The following is a 22,662-nucleotide window of genomic DNA, read 5'->3' on the forward strand; positions in this document are numbered from 1 at the left end:
TATTAGACAAATACAATTACTAATATGCTTAGCATGTCAATCCTAAAATAAGGTTATCCCATTTTACCCACATTGATTATTAAATGCTTTGAAATATGTATCTTAAAAATTGTTCTTTATAAGTGCACTGTATAAATTAATGTATTGTTAAAAAAATAATTAAAATATTGAAATATATAGTAGAAGTGATGTTGTATGTTATTTATGTTAGCATGAATAATTATTAATAAATAAAATTAGTGCTATATAAATACCAACATTGAATATTGCAGTCTACAAACATCATTATTGGACATAATGGAGTAAAATAATATGGCATCATCATGAATATAGCAAAACCTTCTTACATGAACGTGTTGTTTTTGGCCATTATAATCTTATCTGAGATATACTGTAGATAGATCACTTTTTAGTTTCCAATGAGAATAAGATACAGCTTAAGTGTATCCTTTGATTATTAGGGCAGAATGTGAAATTAATTATAAACCATTAAATAACAAATATTGCCTTGCACATAATGATAAGGAACAAAGAGAGTTAAATTACAAGAAGTATGATCAGTATCAGTCTGTTCTTTCTGCACAAACAAATATAGCCTTTAAACAATAAGTCAGAGCAGTTAGGAGCAAATCTTTAAGAGATTCTATATTATTTGTTAGCAGTAGTTTAATAATAATAGTATAAAACATAGTACATATATATTGATTCATGGATTTTTTATAATGGCCCAAAACTGATGTAATAATTTGATTATACTTCAGCTGTAAGCTTTTACTCATTTTTTGAATCCTAGCTTATTGATTTTGGTTTATCTACAATTTGTCTGGTTAGAGACCATCCTAAGAAAACTTTTAATAGTTTTTTCTAAAATTTATAATTTTATAGATTTATATCACATAAGTGTAATACTAATTTAAATTAATTACTTTCAACTCTAATTAATTTATTATATTTTTAATATTAAAATATTTACAGATGAATGTAATGACCAACTGAACAACTAAAGAAAAAAGCTGGCAATGGAGTTGCTATTTCCCAGCACCGTGAAACCAAACTGTATTTCAAAAGCTGATTTCTCATACAATTTCAAGATTTTCTCCCAACAGTTTTTTCATTTATACTATTATTTTTTTTTATTGTTCTTAATGTGTAAATTGTAATCTGTTAAACTAGTGAACAATAAGCAACATCTCTGGTCCAGTGAGATAAGGATGATATGTATGACACTTAAATGAAGTCTAGCCTTTTTACAGACTCAGGCTGACATTCCTGAGATGAGTAGTTAATTAAACTCTAACCACCAAAGTACACCAGTATCCACTGTTATTTAAATAAAACAAATTAAATATGAACATCTAAGCACTAAATTTTTTTACCAGAAAGTTTTTTCTAAATAAATAAAAGTTTAAAAATGTAAAATTCACAAATTTCTCCCAACCGTTCAGAAAATTGTCACAAATAACTCAATAAATGCCCCATATAAAGATCCTACTGATGCAAGTTTGAATAAAATTGCTCATCCAGTCTGAAAATATTTAGTAAAAATCAGTGCAACACACACAAAATTGGAAAAATATTTTTTTTGTTTTTTTTGTATTAGTTGATTCCTTAGGGTGTGATACAGCGAGATTTGTCAAAAACCCAGTAGGTAATTTTTTCTGATCATAATACTTTCCTATATATATAAATTTAATCAGGAAAGTAAGAAATACAGATACTAACCATTCAAATTTATATTGCTAAAGACTGATTCACTAAAGTAACTGTGATCAAATATCCATGTTTAAATAACATTGGTAAGTAGATTATGAATAAAATGAGATTAAAATACATGTATACTGAAGTATTAATTATTTGGCAGAGAATCTGATTACATTTTATTATTATTAAACTTAATCAAAGACGGCTTATTTTGACACAACATATTTTATTATCTCAAGCATCTATTATTCATTTTTGATGTAGTTCCTAAAATGACAGGTGATCAATTCTAACATTAATTTATGACAAGAAAATTGTTTCTTCCTATCTGCTGTCAGATAGGGTGAAAGAATAAAGTTGACACTGAATACATTTTTTTTTAACAGTTTTATTACTTATTTATAAAATATAATATTTTATACTGTAATTATTTTTTTAATGGATATGGTAAATATTATTTAATGGACTGCATATTTATTGATTATAGACTAAGTTACTGTATTTCTGTTTGCTTTTTTATTAATAATTATAATCATCCAAATTATTCAATCAGAGATGAAGAATAACCTACCCGTCTCTTGCTATTCTGCCATATACCACCACTTTTGTCCACAACCAACCCTATTCCACTCCTTTCTTCTTTTCAGTTACAAACTTCCATTCCCTTCAAACCTTAACCTCTTTTGCCTGTTTTTATCTGATGCATGGTTCTTAGATATGCTCTTTTCTGCATCCCCACCCTACTTCATTATTCAGCAAAAGATTTATTTCTATTTCAATTTTGTTGTTAACCTGTAAGAGTTTTTCCTTTATCAAATCCTTAGCCTTTTCATTGCTTTATTTTACTTTTATTTTGACCCTAATATTATTTTGTTTGGGTTTTAATTATTTAATACAAACAGAAACATTTAAACTTGAATATTTTCCAAAGTTCCTTAATTACACCATTTGTTATGTTTAAAATCTCATAGATCTTACAGTTAAGTTAGTTTAAAGTACAAATCAGTTGTGTTTTTATTAATCAGATACTTGAATTTAGGTACAGTCAAAGTACATTAATGTTAGTAGATAAATATTAAGTGTTACATGCATTTTTTTTTGTAAAACATTGTTTGTTTTTTTATAAATTAATTTTATAAACATTAATTACTGTATTAATTTACTTTTTGAATAAATAGTATTTTTTCTCAATATTATATTCTATGGAAAATAAACATTATAATTATTTTTTTAATAATAATTTCAAAAAAATGCAAATAAATTTTTTTTGTAATAAAACTTATCTTTTGTACTACTGGATTGCCAGAAATACAAACATATCATATTAACTGAATGGCTGATAAAACTAAATGAAAATTAAGCTAAATAATATGCTCAAAAACACTTATCTCTTCAATTTTTAAGATATATTAGAAAGCACTTTCCTTTTAATAATAATAAAAATCAATTTTGTATCAAATTACATAAAGATTGTTTTTGTATGGTCACGCTATACATTGGCTTTACCAAGGAAGTAATTTTTAGGAAAGCACTTAGAGAGCAGCTTTATCATTACTTATAAATAGTTTAATAAATTTAACATTAAAAAATTTAATTAATTGAACAAATAATAAATGATTATTACTTCTGTATTTATTTAACTTATAAACAGAATCAGAATGGTTTGTGAGAATTGTTTTCATACATTTCTAAAAAATAAAATAAATAAATAAAATAAATATTTTTAGTTCTTAGTTTCTCTTCATATCTTTTGATTGTGTTTTCCATGAAATATGAATCCATCTTTTACTATGGTACAATGGATATGCTTCTTTTTTACAAGCCAGTTAGCCACGTTTTGAAAACAGTAAGTAAATGATTCTGAATTTTCCATACAGTTTCATGCTCTTGCTCTACACCAAAAATTAAAGCTCATATTAAAGTGTATACTTTCTAAAAGGAAGAGGTGTAATACTTCTTCCTCTACTCAAGGATCCGTAGTCCAAAATTACCAAAAATGTGTAAACCTGTTTAATTATTTATAAGAACAATGAAAACCAATATTTCTCTCTCACCTATACTTGCAGATTGTGCCACAACTAATTATTTTAAAAAGATCTATGTAATTTTATTATTTTCCTATAATTTTAAACAAACATATCTTAAGTTAAAATAATGATAGAATCTCACAATGAGAAATTAAATAAGTATATCAGAAAAATGAAATATGTTTGAATAAGTAATAATAAATATAACTTTTTTTTTAAATATTGGATTTATCAATTATTACTTATATCAAAAGTTCTATCTTTTTTTTAAATTTGTTCCTGAATGAAGTTAGTCTAAAATCTAAAGTTCTATTCAATATAGATTAGTACCATTTATGAACATATTAATAGAAATACAAATATTTTATTGTTGGAATTATTGTTAATAATTTAATCATACACTAAAGTTTATTCTTGTCTACCTGTAAATTTTATGTAACAATTAGGAGATAAAAAAGTTATTAGTAATACAAAAATAAAGCAAACAAAAGTATGTGTAATTGTAATATTTACTAATAGGCAAATTTTATGTTAGATGTTGTTGTTACTTGTAAATTTTTTTAAAATCATAATTATTACTATATTATAAAAACTCTTGTTATTTGGTATAATAATTTATCATACAGTTATAATTGCATACTTTATTGTAATATTATCTCAATTTAAATATCATAATGATATTATGCAATAGTATGTTATAATTAATAATATATAATAATGATATTAACATATTAATGTGTATTCTCATCTGAAGTCATAGTGATAGTTGTATATAACCTGCATAATAGTTAATATTAATATAATGCTTACAATAAGTTAAGATCCAAGGAAGAAATCTATAGCAAGATAGAGAAAATATCAAGTGTAATTAAAAAGAGAACTATGTTGTAGACATATTTTTAGAATGGACAAAGATAGGTTAAGAAGACAAATTTTTGATAGAATGGATAATCTAAATGCAAGTTAAAGCTAGTTTAAAGAAGTCAGAGAGGAGCTTAAAGAATTAAAAATCACTAATAATGTTTTTAATGATAGGAACAAATTTAAGGATTTGGTTAAAGCAAATGAGTTTGAGAAAATGAGTTACAAAATTTTGTAATAAGAATAATTTTTTATACAGTACATTTATATTGTAAATAAGATATTAACAAAAAACATTTGATTGTCTATTTAATAGCATTCATAAATCTTAGACAATTTATTTTTTCATTATGAGTATTTTAAAAAATGGCTGCAGACGCCCTTCTTGCATAAAACAATATTTGAATGATTTAAATACAGGATTTTATGGGAAAAAACATTTTTATTATTATACACTAAAACTCAATATTTCAATTTATCACAATGAAGCTCAATAATTTGTTTTTAAATTTATTTAATATTTTTTTTAGAATATATGTTTCAAACATTGTATTTTATTTATTCTTCAAACACTTGTTCAAGTTTTTCCATGTCATTTTTATTGTTCTATTGTACAAAAAGCCCTTCATTGTTTAAAATGTGTTGTGTTTCACTTTCTATTATATCACTGATTTCTGATGCAGTTTTTTCAGATCTTTGCATGCATTGTTACCACTTTTTTTTACATTTTTAACAGTTTTGTGAACCTTAAAACATATTTTTATTCCACGAAAGGAAATTAACTAACTATATATGTTTTTTTGTGTCTTAGTATAGTTTGTTTTGTACGGGGCAGATTCGATTAGAAATTTTCATCAAAAGACACACCGTTTTTAAGAAATTGATTGGCAAATAGTTACCACAATAAGTTGATGAAGCCAAGACATTGCCAACACTAGTGTAACTCAGACTATAGAAAATCACCAGTGTATATGTTTTCTATCGTTTTCATTTTTTTGTATACATACCAAAATTGCAATCATTTTGACCATAGCTACGTGCACGAATTTGAGAAATATGAATAATTTTTATGCCAAAACAACAAGCCAAAAATTCACATTAATGAATTGTTGTAATATTCTTATTTTGCTCAACCACATTATCAAACAAAAATATTATTTCAGAAAAGTGAACATTTTTAACTTTTTCCCAACAAACCCAACAAACACAAAGCCACTGTACCTGGAATCTTTCTTTATGCAGTTTCTGGGTAGCAGTACAATCACTAGAAGAACTAGGAATTCTTCTAGGGAGTTCTTCATTTTATTTAGGTACTGACAAGTTTTAACCATAGTCAAATTCCACAACTAGAACTTTAGAATCCAGTTTCTTGTAGTTGGAAATTATTTCTTTCTTTAAAGTTTTATGTGCAACTACCTTTTTTGCCAGAGATTTAGCTTTGTTTTAAGGGAAATGTTGCTGGGAGTTTCTTGAAGTTGTTTCTCTGTTGAAAAACAAAAATTGCATACATCTGTTCATGGTTTTTAAATGTGAAAAGTATGTATGATTCAAAAATACTTAAAGTATGAAACATACTTTATTTGTAAATTCTTATAGGTTTTCTTGTTGTACATTTTAAACAAATAAAATAAAACTTTTATATTAAGAGATGAGTTTTCAAAATACAACCTTTTAAATTTTCCAACACAGTATTAGGACTCTACTCAACATGCAGGATTGATTTGAAATATTCATCAGTAATTGAGCGTATATGAGACTCAATTTTATTTGGCTTTCTTCTTTTATCTTCAAAATTAATTGACTCTATTTTACATTTTCTTGGACAGGGCAAAGCTTTTTTCTGATAATTGGAAATAGATAAAATAAATTTATGACAAACTTGAATTTTTCCCTCCAACATGGAAATTAAGTATTGCCACAATTAATCAATTTTTTTTACTAGAGTCTAGCTTTTCAATTTTCTTTTCCTTCTGAATAATACAACTTTTTAAAAATAGATTTTTTTTCTGTACTAGTTCATAAAAATTATTAAATAATTTTACTTGATCATTAAAACTTACATGCTTGCAGCATTTTTTAGTGTAGCAATTATTCATATATTTGAATGATTTTTTGTTAATATTTCATCTACACTGCTGTTGTAACTTAACTCTATGGTTCACTTTACATTCATTTCTTTTCCATTTCTCTTCATTGATAGAGTGCTTTTTACCTGGCTTTTCTACAAGATCCCTGATTTAAAAATTATCTAATAAATAATCACTTTCAGTCATTTCTATAATCACAGCAAAACACTTCTAACCAAACAACACACAAAGGAAGTTAAGAATGAAAAACAGTTACATTTCAAAAATAAAAAAAGTCAGTACTATGTAGTACTACTAAATTTATCACATCAAAATAATAATGAAATTTAAAATAATAATTTATATAAAAGTGCTTTAATTCGCTGTTATTAGATATCCTACTTGGAAAAAATTAATATTAATTTAGTTTTCAAAGTTTTATACAAAATGGTGCCTGACAAAAAATTTTAAAGGCTCATAACTTGGTCAATTTTCAAGATTTGACAGTGAAATTTAGTACACATTATATGACATGAACTAAATAGTAATATAAAGAGTTTTACACAAAAAGGGCATCAGTACCAACCACACCCTTCTTAGATTTGCAAGTTCATTACCTTCCCAAGATTATATCATGGTATTATAATTTAATATAATAGACAAATAAGACAAATTTCTAGGGCCTGTAATTCAAAGGAGCCCAGCTTTAGTACAGGAAAAAATAAATTAATTTTAAAAAAATTATTTTTTTTTTATTTTATCCTTTATAATATAGAATACAATGTTATTATTTTTTAAATAATATAAATAAATGTTTTCATAATTGACAAAGTAATAAAATCAAATTAGTTCTTTGTCTATAAGGAGCCATGTCCCCCTTAGACATTAACATGGTGTATTTTTTAAAAAGATAAAAAATTTGTAATACATTTAAAATGTAAATATAATACCTTTAAAATTTAAAAAATACAAGAATATTTTTTTTCTTTTTAAAAACAGATAAAAATATAAGAAGACATTTATTTTTTTTGATGCTGAAAAAGAGAATTTCCCAGCTACCCTTCAATTTTTGTTTTCAGCAACTGTTATACATAAGGCCACAGATTTAAATTTTGTCTAGGGCCCAATAAAGGCTTAATCCAGAACTGTTATCAAGGAATAATATCTTAAGTGCTATTCCACATAACATCTACTTAGCTATCATTAGCCATAGCATCAAACAACAAACAGTTATCCAGCTAGTGATAATTGTATTTAATTTTGTATGATCATTGATTTTAAGAAACTGGTTTACTAAAGATGGTTTTGGATACTTCTATTTAGAATTAGTTTTAATTTTTTTTTTTTGAATCCTTGAATTTTATAAAATATTACACTGATATATTACAGTTTTTTGGAGAACATTGAGGGTGTATTTAAGACTCAAAATTTATGTAAAAATCACTACATATATTTTGATATATACCCAAATATATGGGTATATACTTAATTGGTTTTTTAAGTGATAATGGGACCAGCAAATTTATTATCGTTTATATCTTGATTTAATACTCAACAGTGTTTTATAGTATTTCTAATAAGATTCTTAATTTTTAATATCTTAATTTCTTTTAATTAAATTATAAATTGCTGTTAATTGATAGTTTAAATTATTATCTCAACTAGAAATAACCTTCATATGAATTTAATCTTTAGTATAACTGCTAAATAAACAAGCTTTTATGTTAAATGTTTATTTACATTCATATATGGCACTTTTTTTGTTTTGCAATTATCTGTGTGATAGTTATTATAGTACAGTTTATTAATATACAATATACCCATTAATATCTGACATGCCTGTAGTATAAAAGCAATTAGTCTTTAAAAATACAATTTGTTATTTAAAAATAATAATGAATAAATAAATCATTCCAAAGAAATATATAAATAGAAAAGAGATATAAATTTGAGTACTTAGTTTTAAATTGTAAACAATATTGAACATTGTAATCCTTACTGAATAATAATTTTATTTTTCTGTATTATTTAAATTAACAAGAACACTTACTATGTTATTCAGACTAGTTATTCAATAGAATGGATCATTAAAATCTAATTAATACATTATTAAGAATCTGAATTCACTTTTTAAGATTATTTGATAACTTACATTTTTAAACCCCCTACTGTCAATTCTCTGGAGAAAGAAGACAAGAAATTAATAATTATGAGGATTAAATAAATTTCCTCTCTCACTACTGTTGGATTAATAATTTTGTTTACTTCTGTATTAATTCTTGTTGTATTTCACTTATCTTCTATTTGATTGAAACTTACTGTGAATCAAATCGTTAATTAGTAATTATTGTTGTGATTATTTTAATGTCATCAGTTCCCTGATATTGTATTTTGGTCATCTTTCTGATTTTGGATTTTAATAATTTAACTCATCACAACTGCAGTAGCTTTAATGTTTCAATAATGACAATCCAGAAATGTAACAAGCTACGTAGATATACTTACCCCATAAACAAGGCTGACCTGATTCAACAAAGCTGTTTAGGTGTCTGGAGTCTTCTGGGACATAATTGATAATTAACATTTTTCTTGCCTTGTTAAAGTACAAAAAAATTATTATTTAATCTTACAACTGTTCATCAAAACTATTGTTATGATTGATATCTAATCCACAAAGTATAGTCTAGTTACTTCATAGTTACCATTTAATTTTAAACTTATTTTATTTTTGTGGTTTTAGGTATTACTCTAACATGATGGTTTTTTACATTATGTTAACAGAATAAACAACATTTTTGGGTTAATATTTTTCAAGTATATTACTTTACTCAAAAAAAATAAAAGAAGTGATGTGAGGAAAGCATATATGTGAAATTCACATCAAACAACAACAATAACTTCTAGTACACAAGAACTTTGTTTATTTTAATCATTGTTATTTTGTCATACTGCTTTGAATTTATTTATCCACTTTTAGAAAAACTTTAAATAAAAAGCTAAACCAAATTTAACATTTAAAAAAATAAATTTAATAAATAAAGAATTTATTTAAATTTGTTCTCAACCACTCTTGCAAGTGAAAATATTATTGTGTTTAAAAATTTGATTAAAATAAATTAATTTTACTAAGGAAATTTCAATAACTTTAAATTACTTTTCTCTGATCAACAAATATATCAAAAATTTTGTTACTTATTAAGCATTCTTTAAATCCAAGTTTATAAAATTCTTTTATCTCAGTATTTATTCTTATTTGCTATACCATAACTGACATTTATTCTTTTATAGACTACAATCATAAACGTTTACAGTAAGAAATTATAGTAACTGACCCACCAGCATTAATTTTGTTTTAGTAACCACAGAACACACCAACAGATTTACTTCAACAAGTATCTCATCTATAAATATTTAATTAAATGTACACATACGATTATTTATATGATCTACTTCACTCAAGTATGACCAACAAAACTTGTTGCTATATTTTTTTAACTATGAGTAAAATAATAAGAGATTTTTTAATTATTACTGCATTTTGATAAATGTTGTGTCACTTATGTTCAGAAACGATTTGAGACAAAAAATTTACATTTAGCAATTTTAACATGTAACCTACTAAATACCCATACATTTTAACTGACTATTGCATGCAACGTTAACTGGTAATGAATTCTTATGGAGAAATAAACACTCCTGCAACTCATACTAATAATTCGTGTATGAGAACACCTATCTAATAATGCTGAGATTTTTGAAGGTCACACTAGAAATGGCCAATTTTCGAGTTGATCATTATTGATACATATAACTTCATGTTACGATTTAATGATAATAAATTTGTGTACAGAAATGATCATGTATTGAAGATAATAAAAGTGTTCTTGCTGATATAAAATTAATTTATTAGTTAAAGTAATTTAATTTTTGTGTCATATTTTGCGTTTATTAATATGACAACATAAAATATATTATTAATAAAACATCTATTTTTTTTTTTATATTTATTATTTTTTTTTATTACTACTTGTAGTTTCTTAACTATAATGGCTACAAAATCAAAGCAAATCAAAAAGTAGGCAGAGCATAATTTTATTTACAAAATAATAAATAGTCTATTACATTAAAAATTATTTTTATGTGTTGGATATAAATTTAATTGTAATTTAATTAGTTATGATGTGTATATGTAGATTATTTTTTAAATAAATAAAAATTAATTTTATATTTCAAAGTATATATTTCCTTTATCATAGTAGAAACTGAATCCATTAAAATTGTCCTGATACATTACATTAAATTACCTTGTGCCCCAACAAAATTTTGATACATATAACTTCATGTTATATGTATTTGTAACTTTTAAAGTATAAATAATGTAGAAATTTCAAATAGCTGTTTTGGTTATATAATCAACAAAATGTTATCCTTACTTAATAAAAGTCTACTGTCATACATATGTAGCCTAACCTCTGCGCTACATCAGAAAACGTTTTCAAATAAAAACAAGATTTTTGTTAAAATATATTTAATGTATTCAATAAACCTTAAAGATATTTTTTTAAATGTCTAAAATGTGCTTCCAAGCCTGATGCTTTATTATAATCCTTATTAATTAAGATTTATTTCCAAATTTTTAATATATTTATAAAAACGTATAAAATATATTTTCTTTTTATAAAGCTTTTTATTTTCCAGTTATTTATTTATATGTTACATTATTTATTGTAACTGTTCTGTTCTTTTAGTGTTTTTGTGTTGCGTTTTATGATTCGTTGTGTATCGAACTCATTTTTACCTTTTGGGTAGGTAGTGTTCAGTTCCTTCATTCTTAGAAAGTCATTCAGTCTTGTTTGGGACCTGGTTAGATGTGTTTTATTTGGAGTTCATGTTAGTTAGTAGTACATCGAGGGAATGGTGCTTGTGGCATTCACATCAGTGGCATCCTGGCTGAGGCTTGACTGAAAAATCTCATAGTCGGGGTACTGAAGTTGACTTCTGGTGAAGCTCATAAAGGGCTAGGTATGAACAGGGTGGTATGGCGACAGAAACTGCATGGAACATCACATGGAGGGTGTCTTTCCCTATGGCGTCAGGATGAGTCCGAAGACATTCAACCTCAGCGCCAACCCTTGCCTTATACTGCAACTTCTTCCCTTTTAGGGTCTCTAAAAACCACCCACCAGCACGAGACACAAGATGGAAATTAAGAAATTTTACTCCAGCTAGTGTTGCTGAAGCTTTTTTCCCGGCTAACAACAACATTTCTTTCAGGGTCCACCGTCCCTTATCTTTGGACACATCAACACCTGCCTCATATGACATGAGTCCATGTGGACCGATGATGATGGACACCAAAATTAGACTGTTGTGAAGACCAAATTTCAATCCATACATTGGTAAACCACAGGCAGAACTTTCCTGGTGTTGGACATTAGGTTTTGGGCCGCGCCTCTGAGGCAAGAATTTTAATGTTCCTTAAACTCTTTGGAACAACACACTAAAAAGCCATGGGAGCTTGCAACCTAATGGCCACTTGACCTCTTGTTTTGTACCGAAGCCCGCAGACACACTGTGGACAGAATAGGCTGCTAAGCAACTGCACCCAGGATATTACCTAAGAGTCTCCCCAAAAGCCGACTCGCTGCTGTCCAGACAATGACCTGAGTAGAAGGTTGGCCCACAGCAAATAAATATGAGGACCACTGCCAATTTGGCTCGCGGGATCAATTTGTTCGCCACCCAGCTAGTAGCCTACGCCATATACCGGCATCGGACAAAGTAAACATTACCCATGTAAAACGCACATCATAGTTGGCCATACGCCCATGAGGAGCTACTTGACACTCCCCATCTCAGGCAGCCAGAAAATCACCATGCATTATTGGCCATAGCCAACAATACATGGGTCGCACATCCCTACACATTTATCCAAAGGAGGCCACACCTGTCCTCTCCAGGCACAGCTTTGCACTGAACTTTAAAACTAACACTAGGTCCCAAAGGAGTAGGCGATAAAAGAACTTCGCATTAGTTCACGGATTTCATAATGTTAAGTACTGCTACTTCAGAGATCAGCAACCCTAATTCATACCACTCTGAGTCCAATGTAGCCACACATTCTAATTTCTGGATGTGAAAGCAACCAGGTACTAACAGCACCGGCACAAGAAGGCAGTGAGTTAGCACTTGTCCCAGCAAGATCGAAAGATCCCCACAAGGGAGAGAAAACAACTTCTGCCACCAGTACTTTGGAATCACAGCTGAAGCTGCAGCAGAAGCAATCACAAACACCCAGAAGATGCAGCCTCCCCAGCAGTACCTTAGCGAAAGCTGCGACTTGAATCTGCCCCCTTAAGAGATTCATAGTCAGCAAGAATCAGGTTATTAACAGAGAGTGATAGTTAACAAGAGAATCAAGTTAATTATGCCTGCCCTCAGATTTCACTCCCTCTTAATCTTGCTTGTACATCATTTAATGAATTTTCTGTTCTAATATTTACATTTCAATCTGTTCAATCTATGAACAATAGACAACCTACTGAGATGATAATATGTATGACATGAAAGTGAGGTGTAGTCTTTTACAGACTCAGGCCGACCATTCCTGATATGTGGTTAATTGAACCTCAACCACAAAAGTATATCACTATTCACTTCTAGTATTCAAATCTGTATAAAAGTAACTTACCTTTACTAGGATCTGAAACTCAGAACCTCAAACTTCAAAAATCAGCTGATGTTGATTTTATCATTAGACCAAACCAGTTGGTCATTCAATGAATAAAAAACAAATTTATAAAACTACAAATTTTAATTATAGTGATTATTACACAAATGTAATACATATTAAATGGAACAATTATTGTGAAAAGGTAACATGTGCTCCTTATATTTAACATGATATTTGCATATTACTTAATAATACAATGTCAACATCAACATTATCATTCTTAAATTCAGTGTATGACACACAAAACAATCAAAACTCGTTTTAAAAATTGCAATTAAAAAACTAAAAATTCATCTTGCTATAAAATTAGATTACATTTAATAATTCAATTTCAAGTTGGCAGATTTAATTTATCTTAGACAGGGATGAAGAAGAGATATAGAAAGAGGAGATTTTCCGTTAGCAAACCATGATTTCTATTTTACTGCTAATTCAGGCAATCTCCTTCCTGACATCGCCCCTATTTCCAATCTATCTCTTAACAACTACATAAAAGAGATTTCACCCTTTTAACTTTCCTTCTTCTTTAAGCCTAAAATTTGACCTCGAGACTGTACTCCTGCTAGTGTAACATCATTGTTATCTTTCCTTGCAAACTATCAAATAAACGATTAAATATTTGATAGTTTTCAATCAAATTTCACTGTTTTTCCTCTGGAGATCTTATTCATAAAGAAAAATAGAAAAAATTAAAAAAAAGAGCATGGTTGCAGTGGGAATGGGTCCTGGGTCTCACAGTCATGGGTCAATAATTTCCAGTGTTCTTGGAAACACTGCTTATGATACTGCTAATTCAGTAAGATTAATTTTGGAACTAATTAATTATCCCATAATCAACAACTTCATTTTGTACTTTATTCTACTTTTTTTTTTTTAATTCAATTTTAATTGAAGACCTCAATTTGTTAAATTCAGTAAAAAATGAGCAAGGTCTATGGGTTTACAGATATATTACTTTAAGCCGGTCTCTGTGGCATGAGTGGTAGCATCTTGTCCTTTCATCTGGAGGTCCCAGGTTTGAACCCAGTCAGGCATGGCATTTTCACATTGCTACAAAAATTGACATTAATTTCATTCTCTGAAGCAATACCTAACGGTGGTCCCGGAGGTTAAAAAAAATATATACTACTTAAAATTTGTTAATTTACTTGGTTAAGATTCATTGAAAATACTAAGTATTTTCAAATTACTATACAAATACTTCTTTTTCTCAAAATTGATTGTGGTTATAATGCAAAAGACTTCAGGACTGCATAGCGGCTTGGAAGTTTTAACTATTTTGTAAGCAGTCTGAACAAGAATAATTAATTTTTTATCTACCACAGACTACATATGATTACAGTTTATCGGTTTATAGATTAATTTTGTCAGGATAGTTTTTTTAATAGTAATTTTTATTGCAATTATGTCACCAATGCTAATGCTGGCTTGTTGAATTACAATTAACAAACTTGTTGTTTTTTTTTAGTATTGGGGAAACCAATCCTGAAGGTGTGAGTATTAAATGCATTTTGCTAAATAAACATGTTTATTATAAATTTTTAAATAATAAAACAGGGTAATTTGTTTGAAAATATTTTACTACATTAACTTCTTGTAAGCCCCCTCCAGGACCAACACTGTAAAAGAAGGTACTCTTCCTACCCTCAACTATATATTGTTTTACATTCCTCATTTATACTTGCCAATTTACATGTTATCTATTCATTAAGTTTTGGTAAAAGCTTAAATAATAAACTAAATACCATTTATATTTTTATTTCCTAGTTAACACTGCAATTATTACATTTGTTTCCATTAAATATCTTCCCAGTATTAGTAACATATTTGGGTGATGGGAAGTATTTCTACCAAATACATCTGTTTTCTCTATCATCTCAGATATATCTTGGAATTCTAGTTCCATTTTTTATCTTAAAACAGTATGTATTTTTGTTTTAGTTTTAAAACAGTTTATACTCCAACAACAGTAATTTTTTCTCAACATGTTCCTTTTTATGCAATTATTTTCAATCAGTAATATCAGAGTACTGATTGTTTTCAATTTACTTTTAGTTAACTAAATGTTATGTAATAAACCATTACAATATTCATTAAAAATTAGATTGTAGATATTATTCATTTTCAAATTTCATGAAGTTCTATAAGAGAAAAATAATTTTAAGATCTTCGGAGAGGTAACCATATCAGAGAGGTATCTGTTGAGAGCCAGACTAAGGCATGATTCCTGAAAGAGGGCAGCAGCTCTTTCAGTAGTTGTTAAGGACGTGAGTCAGGACGACTTAAACGGCCATATCAACATCACTCAGTCCTCTGAGTACTGCGCAGCTGAAAGCAATGGAAAACTACAGCTGCTGTTTTTCCAAGAAAATGTGGCTCTCTGCATTTTCATATAGCAATGATGCACCTTCCTTGGTAAAATATTCCGGAGGTAAACTAGTCACCCCTTTGGATCTCCGGGTGGGGACTACTAAGGAGGGGGTTAACAGAAAATTAAAAAATAACATTCTACGAGTCAGAGCGTGGAATGTTAGAAGTTTAAAAAAGGTTGGTAGGCTGGAAAATTTAAAAAGATAAATGGATAGGATAAATGTGGATGTAGTAGGAATTAGTGAGTTTTGGTGGGAAGAGGAAGGCGACTTTTAGTCAGGTGATTTTAGAATAATTAACTCAGCTTCAAATAATGGGCAGGCAGGAGTAGGTTCCATAATGAACAAGAAGATAGGGAAGAGAGTAGAATATTTCAAAACGCATAGCGATAGAATCATTGTAATAAGGATAAAATCAAAACCTAAACCGACAACGATTGTTAACGTCTATATGCCTACAAGCACCCATGATGATGATGAGGTAGAGTGTGTATACGAAGAGATTGATGAAGCAATTAAACACGTAAAAGGAGATGAAAATTTAATAATAGTTGGAGATTGGAATGCAAGCATTGTAAAAGGCAAGGAAGGAAATATAGTAGTTGAATACGAGCTGGGCAAAAGGAATGAAAGAGGGGACAGACTTATAGAGTTTTGCACGAAGTATAATTTAGTAATTGCCAACACCCAATTTAAAAATGATAATAGAAGAATATTCACTTGGAAAAAGCCAGGCGATACTGCAAGGTATCAGATATATTATAACATGGTTAAGCAATGATTTAGGAATCAACTCGTTGACTGCAAAGCTTACCCTGGAGCAGACATTGATAGCGACCATAATTTGGTGATAATGAAATGTAGATTGGGGTTTAAAAACCTGAAGAAAAGGTGTCAGATGAATCGGTGGAATTAAGAGAAGCTTGAGGAAGAGGAGGTACAGAAGATTTTTGAAGAGGACATCGCAAGAGGTCTGAGTAAAAAAGATAAGGTAGAAAATGTAGAAGAAGAATGGGAGAATGTTAAAAAGGAAATTATTAAATCAGCAGAAGCAAACTTAGGGGGAACAAAGAGAACTGGTAGAAAACCTTGGGTTTCAGATAATATATTGCAGCTGATGGATGAACGTAGAAAATATAATAATGCTAGTGATGAAGAAAGTAAAAGGAACTATCGACAATTAAGAAATGCTATAAACAGGAAGTGCAAACTAGCAAAAGAAGAGTGGATTAAAGAAAAGTGGAAAGAGAAATGAACATTGGTAAAATAGACGGACCATACAGGAAAATTAAGGAAAATTTTGGGGTACATAAATTAAAATCTAATATGTGTTAAACAAAGGTGGTACACCAATATATAATACGAAAGGTAAAGTCGATAGATGGGTTGAATATATTGAAGAGTTATACAGAGGAAATGAATTAGAAAATGGTGTTATAGAGGAAGAAGAGGAAGTTGAGGAGGATGAAATGAGAGAAACAATACTGAGATCTGAATTTAAGAGAGCATTAAAAGATTTAAATGGCAGAAAGGCTCCTGGAATAGCTGGAATACCTGTAGAATTACTGCGCAGTGCAGGTGAGGAAGCGATTGATAGATTATACAAGCTGGTGTGTAATATTTATAAAAAAGGGGAAGTTCCGTCAGACTTCAAAAAAAGTGTTATTGTCATGATACCAAAGAAAGCAGGGGCAGATAAATGTGAAGAATACAGAACAATTAGTTTAAACTAGTCATGCATCAAAAATCTTAACTAGAATTCTATAAAAAAGAATTGAGAGGAGAGTGGAAGAAGTGTTAGGAGAATACCAATTTGGTTTCAGGAAAAGTATAGGGACAAGGGAAGCAATTTTAGGTCTCAGATTAATAGTGGAAGGAAGATTAAAGAAAAACAAACCAACATGCTTGGCGTTTATAGACCTAGAAAAGGCATTCGATAACGTAGACTGGAATAAAATGTTCAGCATTTTAAATTAATTAGGGTTCAAATACAGAGATAGAAGAACAATTGCTAACATGTACAGGAACCAAACAGCAACAGTAATAATTGAAGAACACAAGAAAGAAGCTGTAATAAGAAAGGGAGTCCGACAAGGATGTTCCCTATCTTTGTTACTTTTTAATCTTTACATGGAACTAGCAGTTAATGATGTTAAAGAACAATTTAGATTCGGAGTAACAGTACAAGGTGAAAAGATAAAGATTCTTCAATTTGCTGATAATATAGTAATTCTAGCCGACAGTAAAAAGGATTTAGAAGAAACAATGAATGGCATAGATGAAGTCCTACGCAAGAACTATCGCATGAAAATAAACAAGTACAAAACAAAAGTAATAAAATGTATTAGAAATAACAAAGATGGATCAATGAATGTGAAAATAGGAGGAGAAAAGATTATGGAGGTAGAAGAATTTTGTTATTTGGGAAGTAGAATTACTAAAGATGGACGAAGCAGGAGCGATATAAAATGCCGAATAGCACAAGCGAAACGAGCCTTCAGTCAGAAATATAATTTGTTTACATCAAAAATTAATTTAAATGTCAGGAAAAAATTTTTGAAAGTATATGTTTGAAGTGTCGCTTTATATGGAAGTGAAACTTGGACAATCGGAGTATCTGAGAAGAAAAGATTAGAAGCTTTTGAAATGTGATGCTATAGGAGAATGTTAAAAATCAGATGGGTGGATAAGGTGACAAATGAAGAGGTATTGCGGCAAATAGATGAAGAAAGAAGCATTTGGAAAAATATAGTTAAAAGAAGAGACAGACTTATAGGCCACATACTAAGGCATCCTGGAATAGACGCTTTAATATTGGAAGGACAGGTCGAAGGAAAAAATTGTGTAGGCAGGCCATGTTTAGAATATGTAAAACAAATTGTTAGGGATGTAGGATGTAGAGGGTATACTGAAATGAAACGACTAGCACTAGATAGGGAATCTTGGAGAGCTGCATCAAACCAGTCAAATGACTGAAGACAAAAAAAAAAAGAACTTCGAATAACAATGGGTTCTCTAATGCTCCCATTACTTATCTAAGCAAGTATATAATTATAAGCAGTATAATTATATACTGCTATAATTATAGTATAGTATAATTATAAGTAGTAAGTATATAATTTATGAGCTGTTTAATATGGCATTTATTGAAGTAGTTTCTGACTACAAATGTTGTAGACCTGTTAGTCTGGCTCAAGCTAAACACTCCTAAGCAGTAGTATTAATTGAAGCTTAACAACAAAAGAATCCATGTAACCAAATCGAAATACAAATAACCAGAGTTTTATATAAATTTTTGGTGGAGTTCTACACCTTGTTTCATTGATTAATCAATTTGTAAGGTAATGTAAAAAAAAAGGAAATAATATAATAGCAACAGAAAATTCTAATATTCTAGTGTTTACATAACTGTTCAATAATGAAATAATTTTAAGTTTTATTTAAGTGTCAAAAAGTGAGATCCAAATGTTAGGTATTTTAATCACTCCACACAGTAATATGAATATGATGTTTGGGTCTTATTCAGATTCAATTTAGCACACTACTGAAATAAAATTGATCATCCTTCCATATGGATGCTATTATATTCTTACTAATAAAGAACACACCTGTGTAAGAGCTAACATAATTTTATATCAAACAGGTATTAAAAAAAAAAATAAAAATAAACACACTTTCATTTTAAGTCTGATCTATTTCATGTTATTTTTTAAGAATTAATTTAAACAGAAAGAAATATGTCACATTTAAAAAAGAAAACATGACTTTTTATACCATTAATTTTTAGTAAATGCATTTTTCAAGTTCTTATCACTTACATAAAACAAGTCTATAAAATATGTTGTTAATAAACATTAAATCATTGAATTTTGTCTTTAATATAATAAAATTTCAGGTTATTTCAGGTCATAAAACTGTAAACATGTATGGATGACATATTTTCTATTTTTTTTTTTTTTGTGGATGCTGTAGAGTTCAGTAACTCTGTACACAAAGGGAAAAAAATGTACGAGTATTTTCACATGCATTTCTTTAGGTAAGTTTAATAAAAATTATGTCCTTTGCATAATGAAGTTATGTGAACTAAATTTAAAAATGTGGTAAGAAACTACCACAAATAAAAAAAAGACAAAAACTGAAATTGTTTGTTTTCTTTGTTTTTATTTATAAGAATATCACCAACATTTTAATACTTAAATTTACATTTAATTTTGCTGTCACAAACATGAAACTCAAAAAACAAAGCCTGAAACAAATCTAAAAGCTGTTAAGTTTACATGTTATTGTTTTTTAAAAAAAGTAATCTTTGGCTGTTTTTACAATTTTTCATTTCTTTAACTGGGATTATTACAGTTACAAGTTCTGTCCTAAATTTTAAGCTTCATTTCCTACATAGATTTAACTTGAAAACTTGATTAGATACCTGCCTAATTAAACTTAAAGGTTCATTTTAAAAACTCATTGTAAAATTAAGTTCATACTCATCACTTCTCTCTTTTTAAACATCATATCAAAATATCCGAACACAAAAAACTAAGGGACAATGAGGGCTACTATTGGTACTACAACTATTACAATCATTATTTGTCATTGTAATGATTCAAAAAAAAAAAAATGATACAATTCCAGTGCCTTTTTTTATACTAACAACTTAGTGAGTGCAGTCATTTCATTTCAACTTTATTAAGGGATATATTTTAAGGTTTATGGAGTAAGTGGTTCCCTGCATCTAAGTAATTTGATCAAATATACTGTTCAATGCCCAATAAACCAAGCTTTTTGGTTTATGAGATTACATCATTTTTATTAAAAACATATTATGGCAAGAGTTTGACATCAAAGAAACAAACAAACTGTTAATGCCATGTTTATTTATTATATTAATAATACATACAACTTCCTTTGCATAATGTAGTAGTAGCAGCAGTCAAAGACCTTTTCTATAATATTTTTTTTGATACTAAATCAAAACAAAAGTGTATACACAAGGGAATTATTCTCCTGCAAACATTTAAAAAAAAAACGAAGTGAGGTTATGATACTTATATTTTTAACCATTTTTGGCATGTGAAATTTCAATAACATAAATCCTACTAACCAAAACAAATGAGGTGACTTGTTAAATAAATGGTGTTTAATGAATTGTTAAAGGGATAATCAACTAACTCTATCAAATGAAATCTATCAATATGGCAAAATATTTACTTTTTCATAAGATAAATATTTGTGGGTTACTTAATCCCACATAAACAAGTACAGAAAATTGTATAAACTACACATACTTATGTAGAAGTGAATTGTGCTATAGGCATAATGTATGGATGAGAGGATAGAGAGACTGTAGTTGGAAAAAATATCAGCTTAACATTCCATTACAATGTAAGTTTTTTAGTCACTGGAAATTCATTTCAATTTAACTAATGGCATTCTCTCAGGACTGGGTCAGCCCAAGTCTGTGCAAGGTTTACTCATACATATGACAAATCCTCATATCAGTATTTAAAAACCATCTATGCATGAAAGTACCTCACATAGTAAAATAAAAACCAATAAAAAAAAGAAGAATATCAGTTGGTCTATTTTAATGCAGTTCGTATTAACTTTGTCAATTCAATTATTGTATAAACTATTTTATTTATTTGTAAATTGAAGTTGAATCACAGATTCAACTGTACAGCTGAAAAGTTCTCCAGATGTAGCCATATAATTCATGAGATAATTGCACTGATTCTAAAAAAATATGGCACATTTCCAAAAATGTTAAATTATTTTCAGAGATAAATTTCTAATTACAATTAGTAGTTATTATTTTTAATTTAATTGAAACATGTAGAAATGAAAATGTAGTACTATTTGTTTTCCTTCATGAAATTTAGCAATTTTATTTTATACTTCTGAGTTTGTTGCAATGGAAACTACAAGAGGTAAGAGAAACATTAAGTAGGGATTCTTCCCTATTTTTTTGGGAGTATTAAAAATATATTATCTACATTTCTGTTGTCCCATCTATTTTTCCAATATAGCTAAACAAATTTTTTTTAAATGACAATGTTTCTTTTTAAAATGCAATTTGTTTATTGAAATGTGAATAGAAGACATCACATTACTACTTTTTATCTTAAGAATCTCTTTCTAAATCCAACCACACAAATACAATAGCCAATTAAAATAGGTAAAGTTCATTATTCACTTTTCTCTGAAGGAAAAATTTTCATAAAACAAATTTTTTTATCTCCAAAAATTAAAAAAAAGAATATAATGCAATTTTAAAAAATTACATTTCCTGCTATCTATGAAAAATAAACACATCAGAAATGTGGATATTATATTCAAGATACTAGGGAAGGTACTTCATTTAATTTTACTCACAGCTTTATCTAACAAAATGCCTAGGTCCTAGAAAAATAAACATTCTTTACATTTTTCTTAAATGTTTAACCACAGTTGTTAGCCTGTCATGTATTTAATTTATTTATAATGACTGGAAAATAAACTTGTTAGCAGACCACATAAAAATATATTTCTCTACAATTACAATAATTTTATTCAAAAATACTGATTCAGTGATGAAAATAATTTTTCCCATAAAAAACAATTTCCAGCAGATGACAGTACAAAACTCGGTAAATGCCAAACTGAATTCTGCACTGAGTAATATAAGGCACTTTCACAATAAAATATTTGTTGGGTTAAGTAGAGAATAAACACAGTAACAGTCTCAAACACATGACAAATACAATGTAAATCTCATAATACTAGCAACACTGCAGGACATAACTTAACCAAAGTTTGTACAAAAGTATATGTAAGGGACATCAAATCATACCACACTTTAAAGCTTGTTTTAAGTTTTTTCCAGATGCTCACAGCCTTGACTTTGAATGGAACTTAGAAAGATAATAAAA

Source organism: Lycorma delicatula, chromosome 2, assembly GCF_047948215.1.
Source record: "Lycorma delicatula isolate Av1 chromosome 2, ASM4794821v1, whole genome shotgun sequence".
Lineage (NCBI taxonomy): Eukaryota > Metazoa > Arthropoda > Insecta > Hemiptera > Fulgoridae > Lycorma > Lycorma delicatula.